The sequence below is a fragment of the Callorhinchus milii genome, unplaced genomic scaffold (assembly GCF_018977255.1).
Source record: "Callorhinchus milii isolate IMCB2004 unplaced genomic scaffold, IMCB_Cmil_1.0 Scaffold30, whole genome shotgun sequence".
In the NCBI taxonomy this organism is placed as follows: Eukaryota; Metazoa; Chordata; class Chondrichthyes; order Chimaeriformes; family Callorhinchidae; genus Callorhinchus; species Callorhinchus milii.
Genome location: NW_024704771.1, coordinates 3,484,005 through 3,499,333, shown reverse-complemented (window position 1 = coordinate 3,499,333; position 15,329 = coordinate 3,484,005). Strand labels below are relative to the sequence as shown.

At 40.6% G+C, this 15,329-nt stretch overlaps 1 non-coding gene across 1 annotated transcript; it reads left to right on the top strand.

The window, feature by feature from the left end:
* The first annotated feature begins 7,756 nt into the window (after positions 1 to 7,756).
* On the top strand, positions 7,757 to 7,828 carry trnae-cuc. Its single transcript has one exon. It is a non-coding gene; the product is annotated as a tRNA-Glu (tRNA).
* The last annotated feature ends 7,501 nt before the right edge of the window (positions 7,829 to 15,329 follow it).

The window sequence follows — 15,329 nt, the reverse complement described above, 5'->3', positions numbered from 1 at the left end:
GTCAGCAGTGCAAAGTAATACCAGTGCTCGCCATACTGTTCAGACAATCTGGAAGTTGTCAAGAATCCACAACTGTTCGTGAGACATTGCTGTGCCCAATTGGCTGCTGCATTTTGCCCACAAAATACACAGACACTATATTTTACAATATATTCTGTGAAGCGCTTTGAGCCATCTCAATGCTGTATCAAATGCAAAGATTATTATTATTATAAATTGTGAATTACTGAGGTAGAAAATTTAGTAGCAGCTAACCTTAGATTGGATGTGTCAACTTGGTGTCAATAATAAGTTAATTTTTTGATAATATTAACTCCCTCCTGGTGTTAGGTGACAGGATTAGTCACCACAATGCTGTCTACAGATCACCTGCAAAATAATGCCAACTGTATGTGACTTCATTTTTTCTAACAGACAGATTGCCAGTACCACTGGTAGTTCAAGATCCCCTCTACGTAATCACTAGCGTTTTGTTAGCCTGTCTTGTGAAAGAGGCTATCCCCCATGAAACACACTGGTTTAGAGGAATTGAAAACGACACTTCTTTGCTTCAAAGTCAAGAATCTGACAAGAGCTTGCTGCTTATTACTAACCCAAAACTGGGGGAATGTGGTTGGTACACATGCATGGTCAAAAACCATGTCAGCCAGAACAGCCGCTCATATTTCCTCATTCTCAATGGTAGGTTTGATAACAGTCTGATTTCTTATTCATATAGGTAGAGATAGAGCTTTCATTTGTTAAGAATATGGTAGCATGCTTTCAGCGTTCATCTGTTCACCCAGCAGTAAGGAGGCACCCGGTGTTTTGTCGATTGGCAGATCATTTTCCGGGAGTCATAATCCCTTCAAAAAATAAATCAGTAAAATAACAATAATAATTTAGCCACTCAATCCATGAATGTTTGTGGGACACTGATGTGTGCGATTCACTGCCATGTTTCACTCACAAAATATAGTCATCTTACTTTACAGTATAGTCTGTGAAATGCTTTGAGACATATCAATGATGTGATAAGGCAATATGTCAAATGCAAGGATTATCATTAATATGCCCCACTCTAAGCAACCAAGCTCAGCTTCATACGTAATCAATACAAATAGAAATATGTCACTGCTGATCACTGGCATTATACCAATGCATGCCACACAGCCTGTACTTCTCCCCGCTGCCCCCCCACCCCCACCCGCTGTCTGCTCAAATAAACAGATTGTTTTCTGCTCTAGTTTATTAATGATAATAATAATCTTTGCATTTGATATGGCACCTCATCTCGCCGTTGAGCCATCTCAAAGTGCTTCACAGAATTTACTGTAAAGTGAATTAGCCTTGTCTAATTTCACTGTCAGCTGTGATTAGTATAAGTAAATCTGAACTTCTGATATGCTACTCATTTCCTGCTCAGTCTGGTATCACGTCACTCAAACTTCCTTGTTCCCGAGAAATTCCTATAGTCAGATTATATCCTTCTTGAGAGGGTTGGGGTTCCTGGGGTATGGGGGGAGGTAAGCAGTGTCTCCTTGGAGCTGAACTGGCTACAGAGTGACTTGTTTGGCAACAGAATGTAAGAATCAAGCCGGCTCTCTATGGTGGTCTCGGCATTCCAGTTTCTGAGCCAGGCGAGTCCGCAGTATTCCACAGCTTACCACTGATATCACTGTCTGGCAAGCTTTCCCAATGTTTGCTCAGCCAGGAACCCCTACCTGTTAGCGCTTTAGCTTGCAGGATTAACAGGAGCTGAGTGGTTAGATTCCCTGTCCTTCCAGGTCCCGCCGATGAGCTGGGCTCTGCTGTAATCAGCAGTGCCCTGAAGTACTGTGGACCGCTTGGCTCAGGAACCAAACTGGAGACCGCCACAGAACGCTGGCTCAATTTTGACATGCCGTTGCCAAACATGTCATCTTGGAGCTAGTTGGAGAACTGTAACGAGTAAAGGAACATAGGTAAACAGGACCAGGAAGGGGTCATTTAGCCCGTTTTGGGAAGAAAAAAATTAAATTGCTCCTTAATTTTGACGGGTTAAATTTAGATTTTCACTGATAAATACATAAATCGTGCCATCACCAGAAGAAACAAGGGCAAGCTAGAGACACCAACATTCTCTACACTGAAGGGACTGGAGGCCCATTATGTCTGTATCACCACTGCGTGTTTTTCTAAATCACCAATTTCTTTATACACAAATGGACAGCAGCAACCACAAAATTGCATTTATTGCATTTATATACCACCTTTCACATTGGGAAGACATCCCAAGGCCATGACAATCTAGTGTTTGCCCCTCAGCCAGTGGTTCTGATCAGGAGGGGTGGAGGCCAGGGGAGATGGATATGGGATGATGACTATGTGGAGTCCTGTAGCTCAGTGGTTAGAGCACTCGCTTTGCGAGATGGAGTTCAATTCCAGGCAGGTCAGGGTGAAACCTTGGGCAAGTTTCCTTACTCAACACAGAGCCTAATAATAATCCCTCCAAAACAAAACAATAATAAATTGGTCATTTTCAATCTACGACTGTTTGTGGGACATTGCTGTGCGCAATTGGCTGCAGCGTTCGCCCACAAATATACAGTCAATTCACTTTACATTGTGTTCTGTGAAGCGCTTTGGGACATCCTCCCGACGTGAAAAGCGCTATATCAAATGCAAGGATTATTGCTATTATTGTTATTATCAAAGACACAGCCAAAGAGGAAGGTTTTGAAATGGACCTTGAAGGAGGCGAAAGAAGTGTACAATCAAAGAGACAGATGGGGAAGGCAGAGCGGGGCAAGGAGACGAACATGAAGCAGGCCATGAAGCGGAGGGAGCAGGCGGGTTGATACGGTTTTAGAAAGTCACAGAGCTATGAAAGAGGATAGTGCACTTGAGCCGCTGGGAGATAGGGAGCCAGTGGAGCCGAGCAAGAATGTGGGTGTGATAGGCTTATGGAGTATGGTGAGGGAGAGGTCACAAGCCGCAGAATTCTGAATGATTTACGTAAAGTAGAGAAAATTTACGTTAGTTTTCTGTTTTAGGTATTCTGTATGCTCACCAAAATTCACTGATGGCTGCTGTCATTTCACTGATTAGTACTGTAATGTCCTTTGCTTCAATACTGTTGATAATCTTCTATGCCTTGAAGAAATTTAAAGGTACATTTTTGTGAAGATCATTACATTACAAGTTCATAGACAATTTAAAAGATTTGAAGCAATTTTTTTTAAAAAAAATTAAAAATTCAGACGTCCTCATACACTGATATTCTGTTGAAATCATTTCATTTGTTGTGTTGGTAGCTTCCAAGCATCAGGCGCAACTCAGTGCTATTTGTGTGCTCTTTCAATTGCTATCCCTGACTTGTCAGTTGATTGGATCTCTTTTGGGTATATTAGACAAAGGTAAGTGTAGCTTTCTTTGTATTAAAGTTGCATTTTAATACAAAAGTCATTTTTCCATGCTGTTTAGCTAATGTATATACAGTGGAAGCAGCTTAAGCCGGACACACATTGGGATGGTCGTTTTGTCCGGTTTAAGCCACGTCCGAGGTTAAACAAAGTACCATTACTTCTTCCCGCCCAGCAGACAAGCGGCTCCTCCCACCCATTGGACAGGAAGGGGACCAATTCATGGCAGCTCCGAGATGATTGATAGCCTGGAATGGGCACTCCACTCAATCACAAGCGATTCAACTGTCAATCAATAACGATGTGACTCCTTCCATTTCCTCCCTTGTTTCTTCCCTGTTCCGCTACCGATTGACACCTTTAAGCCACTTGTAAATGGCTGGTTCCGCTGTCAGTCAATCACAATTTCACTCCTCTCATCTCCCTCCCGGAGACAGTCGAGGCGAGTAAGCTGACGTAGCAATGACCAGCGCAGCATTTTGCTCGGATTAACTGGATGTTTTGTCTAAATTACCAGCATATTTAAAACGGGTGAGAATACAACCTGGTGTCCAGGGTTAATCAGCATCCGGCTAAAGTTACTGCCACTGTAGTTCATGTCTATATCAACTTCTACACTTTTCACATTAACATGTCTTCTTAAGAGCTCCCCGATGGCTCAGAGAGTTTATCCAGTGAGTAGCTGAACCATACAACCGGAAATATTCGAAATTTAGAAGAAAGAGAGAACTTGCATTTTTATAACGCCTTATTACGTCACAACATCTCAAAGCGCTTCACAGGTAATTACTGTCAAGTGTAGTGACTGTTTTAGGCACATTTGATTCTAGTTTCGGAAATTGTTTTACTTTTCCAAAATGAGTTCTTTGGTGATTATTCCTCTCCACGCCTCCAGGGAACAAATTCGGCCATTGTGGAATAAACACTATTCTGTGCCATTCAAGCAAGTTTCACAAACAGTAGTTATGTGATTTAACTACTAGTTCGCTATCATTGTAAAGGTATATTATCCCATTTGCTGTTACAGTTATTTCTAACTGGATATGAACAAATTTATGCAACTTACCACCTAGAGCAGAGGTGGGTTTTACAACAACAACTTGCATTTATATAGCGCCCTTCACACGGGGTAGCGTCTCAGAATGCGCCCACAATAATGAATTTGCTCCCAGAGTGTATGGTGTTGAATAATGCCCATTGAATCTGCTGCTGTCCTTGGTTTATTTGAATACATTCCTGGTAGATTATCAACAACTTCTATCAATGCCAGCATCTGATTTCAAGATTTGCACATCTTGCAGTGATCGACTTCACAGAATGTGTTTGGATGCATTGTTTTATAGATATGTGAATTTCAAACTTATCTAACTTATTCCAAGTTAAACCATCTTGTTTCCTTTCATCACCAATTTGTGTCAAGCAAAAGCATACAAAACTCAGCAATCCACAGACACTCTAGAAACAAAGTTGAGCTCTGCATGAACCATATTCAAGATCGCATAGAATCTTACAGCACTATTAAATATAATCATACGTCAAGTCCGGCTATTGTGTATTGATATAAGTTAATTAATTATTATTGATGTGATAAATTAATTAATTGTTATTGATATGATAAGTTAATTGTCATTGATATGAAATAATTAATTGTTATTGATATAAGTTGATTAATTAATCTGGGATCCCCTCTTGCCAACCTGCGCCTAATAGTTTCCAGACTTAGAAAAGCAGGATGTGACCCTCCAGGGCGAGAGTGCACATTCTATTCCACCAATCTATCTCTGGGCTTCCACATGTGTCAGACACCCGTCGGACCAACAAAAAAGTAGAGCGTTCTTCTTGAGTATGAGCTATATATTCCTTTCTCATCCTAGTCTCCTTAAAAAAAATTGTTGTTGCTCTTTGTTGGACTTTGCTGGCCCATGTAAGTTATTATTAATAATGATAATCATCATCCTTGCATATGATACAGCCCCCTATCACGTCAGTGAGACGTCTCAAAACGCTTCACAGAATATAATGTAAAGTGAATTGACTTGTGTATTTTGTGGGTGAAATGCGGCAGCTAATTGCACACAGCATTGTCCCACAAACAGTCATGGATTTAGTGACCAAATTATTATTAATTTTTTTAAAAAAAGAAGGGATTATTACCCCCGGAAAAGCAATTATTGATATATATTGTGGTCTTTTGCCAATAACAACAGTTACTACACTTCCATGTAACCCGTTGGGATCTATTACACATTGATTACTAACCTTAGTTATCTTTTTGTTCCAGTTAGTTTTATACTGGATTCTCCGTGATAAACAGGTAACAAAAAGATCACTAGCATTAGTACTCAGTGCATGTGTGAAGCGCTTTGAACCATTTCAATGTGATAAGGTGCTTTCTCACTCTCTATCAAATTATTATTATTTTTTCTCCATGCTTTCATCTCTACTGATGGATGAGCAATAGTTCCCACAAGCAACATTTATGATTCCTACAAAATTGTAACTTGTGCCTTGTTACTTTTCTGCCTTTCAGAGTGTGTCATAGAATGGCACAGAAGGAGGCCATTCAGCCCATCGTGCTTGTGCCAGCTCTTTGAAAGAGCTGTCCAACTAGTTCCACTCTTACCCCACAGCCCTGCACATTTTCCCTTCATAATTACTTGCCCAATTCTCTTTTGAAAGTTATGTCAAAGGCTATGGGCAATTTATTTACAATTGAGGAAAAACACAAAACTTCTATCATCATCAGACACCATATGAGATTTTACGAAAGAATGATTCTTTTGTAGGCAGGCAATAACTCCTTTTCACCTGCACATGTCTAGTAGGCAGGAGTTGGGGGGAAGGGCAAAGGGGTGTACAGTTAAGATAAAACACTGCCTGAAAGGGTGGTGGAAGTAGATTTGATAATAGCTTTCAAATGGGAATTGGATATGTACTTCAAAACAAAAGAATTACAGGACTATGGGGTAAGAGCGGGCTAGTGGAACTAGTTGGATAGCTCTTTCAAAGAGCCTACACAGACACAGTGGGCGAATGGTCTCCTTCTATGCTGTAAAATGTTATGATTCTGTAAGAAAGTTCTTTCGATTCATTAACCCACCTTTGTCTCCATTAACTCCTCTCCCCTTCCTCACTCCTCACAAAATATACAGTTAATCCATTTTACAGTATATTCTGTGAAGCGCTTTGAGACGTCTCAATGACGTGATAAGGTGCTATATCAAATGCAAGGATTATTGTATAATTATTATTCTCAATCTTCACGTAGCTGTATAGTCTTTACTATTGCTTGCAATAGTAGTTCTCTCATTACAGTACATCCTTTCTAAAATTAAGTGTCCAAACTTGAATATAGTCCAATTGAGGTCTGACCAAATTCTGATTTACCAGCAGTGGCATTCGCTTACTTTTATATCTAACATTATTTGTTACAAAGCCCAGTATCCCACCCCTGGCTTGCGTTGTTCATCTTCCTCCTTGAAATTCTGGGCACTTGTTATCAACAAAATAATTTGGTAGTGGAAGTCATGTAAAACATGAAAACTGGAATTACAGGATTCAATCCAGGTTCACCCCCTGCATTTCACCTGAAGTAGGGAGATTTCCAGAAATTTTGCAAAATTCTATGGATTTTACACCCACAAAGGAATCCCTTTCAAATATATTTTCTGTGTCTCCATATATGTATCGTGCATGTAAAATGCTTAGAAATTGTAGCAATTTAATATTTTAAGATAAATTGTTTTGATGAGCATAGGTATGAATCTTGTAGTATATTTTCAGATGATTGCAGTTTAGCATTCTTTCCATTTCACCACAATCTTCACATTGCCCTTTCTTTTTAGGATTTCATTTGGAATACAGGATTATCTCAGGAGTCACAATGCTCATGGTTTTACTAATGTTTAGCTACGTTGCCTACTGTTTCCTGCATTCTAAGAAAGATCTACCAGTGTCATTTTTAGTTATGTCAAGTAAGTTAAAACAATACTATCTCTGTATATTCTGGTTAAGGAGTCCTGTCATGTTGTGGTTATCGATTTCACCTTGCAAGCAAGAGGACCCAGGTTTGAATCCCAGGTGGGGTGGGTAACGAAATGCATATTAATAAATGCTGAATGGTTGACAGAATCATAGAAGCAGAGTAACTACAATGTGACCAAAAAGTCATAACTTCCCTATTATCCAATATGTGTGTGTGTGTGGTCAGCTTTTTAGGGCTATGGGGAGGGAGTAGGGGTATGGGATTGATTTGGACACCTCTTTTCACCTCTGGCACAGACACAATGAACCGAATGGTCTCCTTCTGTGCTATATGATTCTATGATGATAACATTTCTTTAAGACTTAGTAGACATTGTAATTGTATGTGGAGTCCTGTAGCTCAGTGGTTAGAGCACTCTCCTCTCAAGCGAGAGGCCTGGGTTCGATTCCCAGCAGGGCGAAACCTTGGGCAAGTTTCCTTACTCCACACGCCTGATAATAATCCCTCAAGAAAAAAAACAATAATAGATTGGTCACTTCAATCCATGACTCTTTGTGATTTGCTGTGCGTAATTTGGCTGCTGCATTTTGCCCACAAATATACAGTCAATTCACTTTACAGTATATTCTGTGAAGCTCTTTGAGACGTCTAGAAGACATGAAAAGTGCTACATCAAATGCAAGGATTATTATTATTATTATCACATCTTTTTGGTCACCCTATACTCGAGTGCACGAGTAAACTTCTCTATTTTTTTGTTCAAATTTTATTCCCTTGCAGAGCATCGTAATATTTTTATTGGATATGGAATATTTGCTATATTGATTTCATGTGTCCCGCTTTATGCAGCGCATACAAACAGTGAGTATTTCAAAATAAAGTTAAAAAAGTCGAAAGTGATCATCAGTTATACTTCTGTTTGTATTTCAAATGATTTAAAATTTCAGGGGCTTGGTTTGTACCTTGATTGATATTCCTGTAGCATACAGGTTAGCGCACTCACCTCGCAAGGGAGAGGACCCGGGTCCAATTCCAGGGCGGGCTGAAAGTTTAGGAAAGATTCCTTGCTTCACATGCCTCTGTTTACCTAACAGTAATTAGGAACCCTGTTGTTAGTCGATCTTTCCAAAAAAAAAATTATTTGGTCGCTCAATCCACAACTGTTTGTGACACACTGCTGTGTGCAATTGGCTGACGCGATTTTCCCACAAAATACACAGTCACAACAACACGTCATTGTGTGAACTGCTTTGAGACAAACTGGTGGAAGATGAAGAAGATGGACTTTGGTCTTTTTCTGCCTAGCAAATTCTTATATTATGTTCTTATATCAAGTGCAAAGATTGTTATTATTAAATGTGTGCTGAATTTTGTCAGTGCTGACTCTTACTGTGGTGTGAAACAAGTGTTGTCTTACACTGTGGTGGCCTTTAAAGATCGCATGTCACTATATTCTGTGAAGCGTTTTGAGATGTCTCAAATGCAAGGATTATCACTATTAATTCAGGCTCTCATATTTCTATCCACAGTGACATTGTGCAGCGTCCCATATAGTGAGCTGTCAATAAAAGTCACAATTGCAGTGATGGTCTATTTCGTTGCTGTTGGAATAATTTTACTCTTATTAGGAAAATTCTGTAAGTAATAATCATTCAGATATATATATCTTCACATTGGTTATGAGCTGAACCAGGCATTATATATAAAATATGTTTTTCACTGCCTTAATATTTGTTCGAATTTTGTTCAAATACTTATTCTATTTCACTGATGAAATAATAATTGGATCACTCAATCCATGACTGTTTGTGGGACATTGCTGTGCGCAATTGTGCTGCCATATTTGCCTACAAATATATGGTCACTCCACATCACAGTAATTCCTGTGAAGTGCTTTGAGACATCCTTCTGACATGATAAGGCACAATCTCATGTGCAAGGATTATTAAATTATTATTATGTCACCCTTCTTGTAATCATAGAATCATATAGCACAGAAAGAGGCCATTCGGCCCATCACATCTGTGCCAGATCCTAAAAGAGCAAACTCAATCCCACTGGACTGCATTTTTTCCATTGTCCTGCAATCCTGTCCTCCCCAAATACCCATCTACTTCTCTCTTAAAAGTTGTTGTTGAAACAACTTCCATTACCCTTTCAGGTAATGCATTCCCAACAACTCGCTGGGTGAATTTTTTTTCGTAACCTCCCCTCTGTTTCTTTTAACAACTATCCTAAATTGGTGTCCTTGGATGACCCACGTGCCGATGGAAACAGTTTTTCCCCAAAATCATCTCATGATCTTGAAAACCTCCATTAAATTCCCTCTTAATCTTCTCTGCTCCTGGGAGAATAATCCTAGTTTCGCTAACCTCCTTATAACTAAGGTCCTTCATTCCTGGTACCATCCTGGTAACTCTCCTTTGCACCCTCTCCAATGCTCTAATATCTTTCCTGAAGTGCGGTGCCCTGAACTGAACGCAGTACTACAACTGAGGCCTAACCAGCATTTTATAAATATTCAACATAACCTGCTGACTTTTGAATTCTATGCCCCTATTTATAAAACCTAGTATCCCGTATTTTTTAACAGCTTTAACTACCTGTCCTGCCACCTTCAAAGATTTGCTTATGTGGACCCCCAGGTCTCTCTGTTCATTTGCCCCCTTAAGATTGTACCATCAGCTGATACTGCCTCTCTTCATTCTTCCTACCAAAATGCAACACTTCGCATTTCTCCACATTAAATCTCATCTGCCACATTTCTGCCCATTTTACCAATCTGTCTCAGTCCTCTTGTAGTCTGGTGCTATCCTCCTCACCATTAACTACTTTTCCTAGCTTAGTGTCATCTGCAAATTTGGAAATAGTGCTCCCTATATCCAGGTCCAGATCATTGATATAGATCAGAAAGAGCAGTGGTCCCAACACTGACCACTGAGGGACACCACTACACACCTCCCTCCAGTCAGAAGGGAGGTGTGGAGTGGTATCCCTCAGCCAGAAAAGCAACCGTTTACTACCACTCTCTGCTTTCTCTCCCAGCCCCAGCTCTGGATCCATGTTGCCACAGTCCCTTTAATACTGTGGGCTTCTATTTTGTTTAAAAGTCTCATATGTGGCACTTTGTCAAATGCCTTTTGAAAATCCAGATAAACTACATCTACTGCACTACCTTCATCCACCCTCTCAGTCACTTCATCAAAAAATTCAGTTAGGTTTGTCAGACGCGATCTGCCTTTAACAAATCCGTATTGACTGTCTTTTATTAAACCATAACTACTGATATTAGGCTGATTGGCCGGTAGTTCTCGGGTTTATCCTTCTGCCCCTTTTTGTACAGGGGAGTAACATTTCCAACCTTCCAGTCCTCTGGCACCACTCCAGTGTCCAAAGAGGATTGAAAGATTGTGACCAGAACCTCCGCTATTTCCACCCTTGCTTCCCTCAGTAACCTGGGATGCATCCCGTCCGGACCAGGTGACTTATCTATGTTGGTCACCTGTTGATTTTTATCATATCCAATTTCTGTTCACACGCCTGCGATTTTTGGCATTGGTTGCATCGTCTTTTGTGAAGACAGTTGCAAAGTACTTATTTAGTACATCAGCCATGCCCTCTGCCTCAACAAGAAGATTTCCACTTAGTTCCCTAATTTGACCCACCTTACCTTTGACCAACTCTTGATATGCTTATAAATACCTTAGGGTTCCCTTTTATGTTTGCTGCTAATCTTTTCTCGTACAATCTCTTCGCCCTTCTTATTTCCCTTTTCACTTCTCCTCTGTACTTCCTATATTCTATTTGATTATCCTATGTGTTTTGGACCTGAAATGTCATGAGCCTCCTCTTTCTGCTTTATTTTAATCCCAATTTCCTTAGTCATCCAGGGAGGTTTGACTGTCCTACCTTTCCCCTTTGTGGGAACGTATTTGCTCTGTGCCCGAACTATCTCCTCCTTGAAGGCTTCCCATTGTTCGTTTGCTGTCTATCTTGGCCAGGTCCCTTCTTAGCTCACTGAAATTAGCCCACTTCCAGTTGATTGATTGATTGTTGTCCTTTTCCATAACTATTCTAAACCTAATGATATTGTGATCAGTGTTATCCAGATGCTCTCCTACTGAAACCTGCTCCACTTTCCCCACTTCATTTCCCAGAACTAAATCCAGCACTGCTTCCTTTCTCGTTGAGCTGGAAACGTGCTGATCCAGAAAGTTCTCCTGCACACATTCAGGCAATTCTTCCCCTTCCTTGCCCTTTACACTGTGTGTTTCCTAGTCTATGTTAGGATAATTGATAACTCCCATTATCACTATTCTTTTGGTTTAGCATCTCTCCAAAATCTACTTGAAGATTTGCTCATCTATTTCCTTCCCACTATTTGGAGGTCTATAGTAAATACCTAACAGAATTTACAGCTCCTTTTCTGCTCCGTAACTCTAACCAAATAGAGGGTCCAAAACCTGAATCTAACACATCGTACTTTTCCAGGACCGCGTGACCATGTCCCTAATCAGTATTGCCATCCCTCCTCCTTTTTTCCCTTCTCTTTCCCTCTTGAATAGGCTGTAGCCAGGAATATTCAGCTCCCATTCCTGTCCTTGCTTGAGCCAAGGCTCCGTAATTGCCACTACATCAAAGTCCCATGTAGCATCTTGAGTCTGTAGCTAACCAAGCTCATTGGTCACGCTCCATACATGCACTCTGATACCGGCTTAATCAGTTCTACATTTCTCTCCCGTCTCTTTACACTTTTTGCTGGGCTATTCCTTGTTTCATTTCTATTTTTCTCTCCTTGTCCACTATGTAACTCGTTTCCCCTCCCTGATGCTACATTCTGATCCCCATCATCCCTCAAAATCAGTTTAAACGCTTCCCCACAGAATTTGTTATCCTTGTTGCAATGGCATTGGTCCCAGCCTTGCTCAGGTGTAACCTATCCCTTGTGTACAGGTCCCATCTGCCCCAGAAGTGGTCCCAGGTGGTTTAGAAACCTGAAGCCCTCCTTCCTGCACCATTTGTCCAGCCAGGCATTCATGTGTTTGATCCTCCCGGTTTAGTATTCACTTGCATAAAGCATTGGGAGTAATCCTGAGATCACCACCATTGAGATCCTGCTCCTTAGCTTCTTCCCAAGCTTCTGATATTCTCCCTGTGGGGTTTCCCAAGCTTCTGATATTCTCCCTGTGGGGTTTCCCAAGCTTCTGATACTCTCCCTGTGGGGTTTCGCAAGCTTCTGATACTCTCCCTGTGGGGTTTCCCAAGCTTCTGATACTCTCCCTGTGGGGTTTCCCAAGCTTCTGATACTCTCCCTGTGGGGTTTCCCAAGCTTCTGATACTCTCCCTGTGGGGTTTCCCAAGCTTCTGATACTCTCCCTGTGGGGTTTCCCAAGCTTCTGATACTCTCCCTGTGGGGTTTCCCAAGCTTCTGATATTCTCCCTGTAGGGTCTCAGCCCTTTTATCACCTACATCATGGATCCTGACATGGACCACAACTCTTGGATCTTCCCTTTTCCCCTGTAGTATATTTTGCACCCATTCCATGACATCATGCACCCTGGCCCCAGGGAGGCAGCATACCAGGCACGAGCCCTGTCTTTTGTGGCAGAAACACCTGCCTATCCCTTTAACTGTTGTATCCCCGATAATTGGCATTGGCATTTTCTCCCTTATCTCCCTGAACATCCATTACCTTTTGACTCTTCTCGCCAGAGCCGTCCTCCCCGGTATCAAGTACCGAGAACCAGTTTGTGGGTACCACAATATTTGAACTGTAGCCCAACCAATCTTCTTTACAGTTCCATCATAATGTATTTGCTATTATATTCAGTGCTATACCCTGGTTTAAAGCCCAGAATCCCATTTGCCTTGTGCATGTTAGATCCCAATGCTTTATGGCATTTCAGAAACTATGCGAGCTTTCAATGTGTAATTTGAATAAACGCTGAGTTTGCTAAAATAATGCTTGTGTATTCTATTTACAGTGCAGAAATTGAAACACCCCATCAAAAAGTACAGGTATGGAATCTTACTATACATTTGATATTATGATAGAAATTTACATTTAATGCCTTTCACATTAGGAGGACGTCCCAAGACTATAAGAAAAATCAATTTCTATTTTTCTTTGTGACTATTTCACGCATAAAACACAAAGTCAATCCACTTTACAATATATTTATTATACAATATTATTTATTATTATTCACAACATATTCTTTCAAGGGCTTTGAGACACAACAAGGTGCTATATCAAATGCAAGGATAATATTATATTCCAGGCAGGGCGAAACCTTGGGCAAGTTTCCTTACTCCACACAGAGCCTAATAATAATCCCTCCAAAAACCCAAAACAATAATAAATTGGTCATTTTCAATCTACAACTGTTTGTGGGACATTGCTGTGCACAATTGGCTGCCGCGTTCGCCCACAAATATACAGTCAATTCACTTTACAGTATATTCTGTGAAGCGCTTTGGGACGTCCTCCCGACGTGAAAAGCGCTATATCAAATGCAAGGATTATTATTATATATTACATAGGAACATTGGAACACAGAAGGCTATTTAGCACTTTGGTCCTGATCCATCATTTAAATAGATCATGGCTGATCTGTACCTCAACTAATCCTTTCAATTCCAATTTCCCGCTTTCTCCCCATATCCCTTAATATCCTGACCTAACAAAAATCTACCAACCTCACTTTTGAAGGTGTGGATGTATCCAGCATCTACAGCCTTTTTGGGAGAGAATTCCAGATTTCCACCACCCTTTGAGTGAAAAAATGTTTCTGATTTCACTCATAAATGGCCTGGTTCTAATTTTAAGACTATACCCCTTTATTTTGGTAAAATATATTTCCACCAGAGGAAATAAGCTTCTCTGTATTTACCCTATCAAATCCCTTTATCACATTAAATACTTCAATTAAACCACCTCTCAATCTTCTAAACTCATGGGAATACAATCCAAGTTTACAAAGCCTTTCCTCGTAACTTAACCCTTTTAGTCCTGGCAACATTCTGGTGAACCTGCACTGCACTCCCTCCAGTGCCAATTTCCTGAGGTGTCGTGCCCAAAACTGAACACAGTCTCCCGATAGAGTCTGACTGACGCTTTATGAGCTAAAGCATTGTTTCTTCCCCTTTGTATTACTGTCTGCTTGAGATAAAGGCCAACATTCCTTTCGCCTTTTTGATTGCTTTTTGCACCTGGGCACTAGTTTTTAGAGATTTGTGGATTTGGACACCCAAATCTCTTTGCTCCTCCACAGTTCTTAATATCTCACCATTAAGAAAATATTCCCCCTTTTTTGTTTTTCAGTCCATAGTGGATGACCTCGCACTTGAACTCCATCTACCACAGCTTTGCCCACTCACTTAATCTATTTAAGTCTCTTTGTAATTTCCTACTCCCATATACATCATTTACTGAGCCTCCTAGCTTAGTGGCACCTGCAAACTTGGATATAAAACTTTCTATTCCTTCATCCAAGTCATTTATATATATATATATATATATATATATATATATATATATGTGTGTGTGTGGTGAATAGCTGAGGTCCCAGTACAGACCCCTGGGGGACACTACTTGTCATTTCCCGCTAATCAGAGAATGTTTCTTTTACCCCCTGCTCTCTGTTTCCTGCCTCCCAACCAAATACCAAGCTACATCACAAGGTTATCTCCAACTCCATGTGCTTCCATTTTCGCTAATAATTTTTTGTGTGGAACCTTGTCAAATGCCTTCTCAAAGGCCACATAACTGACATCCATAGATAGACACGCTCTTATCCACCATTTTAGTGATCACCTCAAAAACTTCTACTAGATTAGTCAGACACGACCTACCCTTCACAAACTCTCCTTGATGAGCTCATACCTGTCCAAGTGTTCAGTCACTCTGTCCCTGATAATGGATTCCAGTATTTTCCCCACAACCGACATCTCAACTATG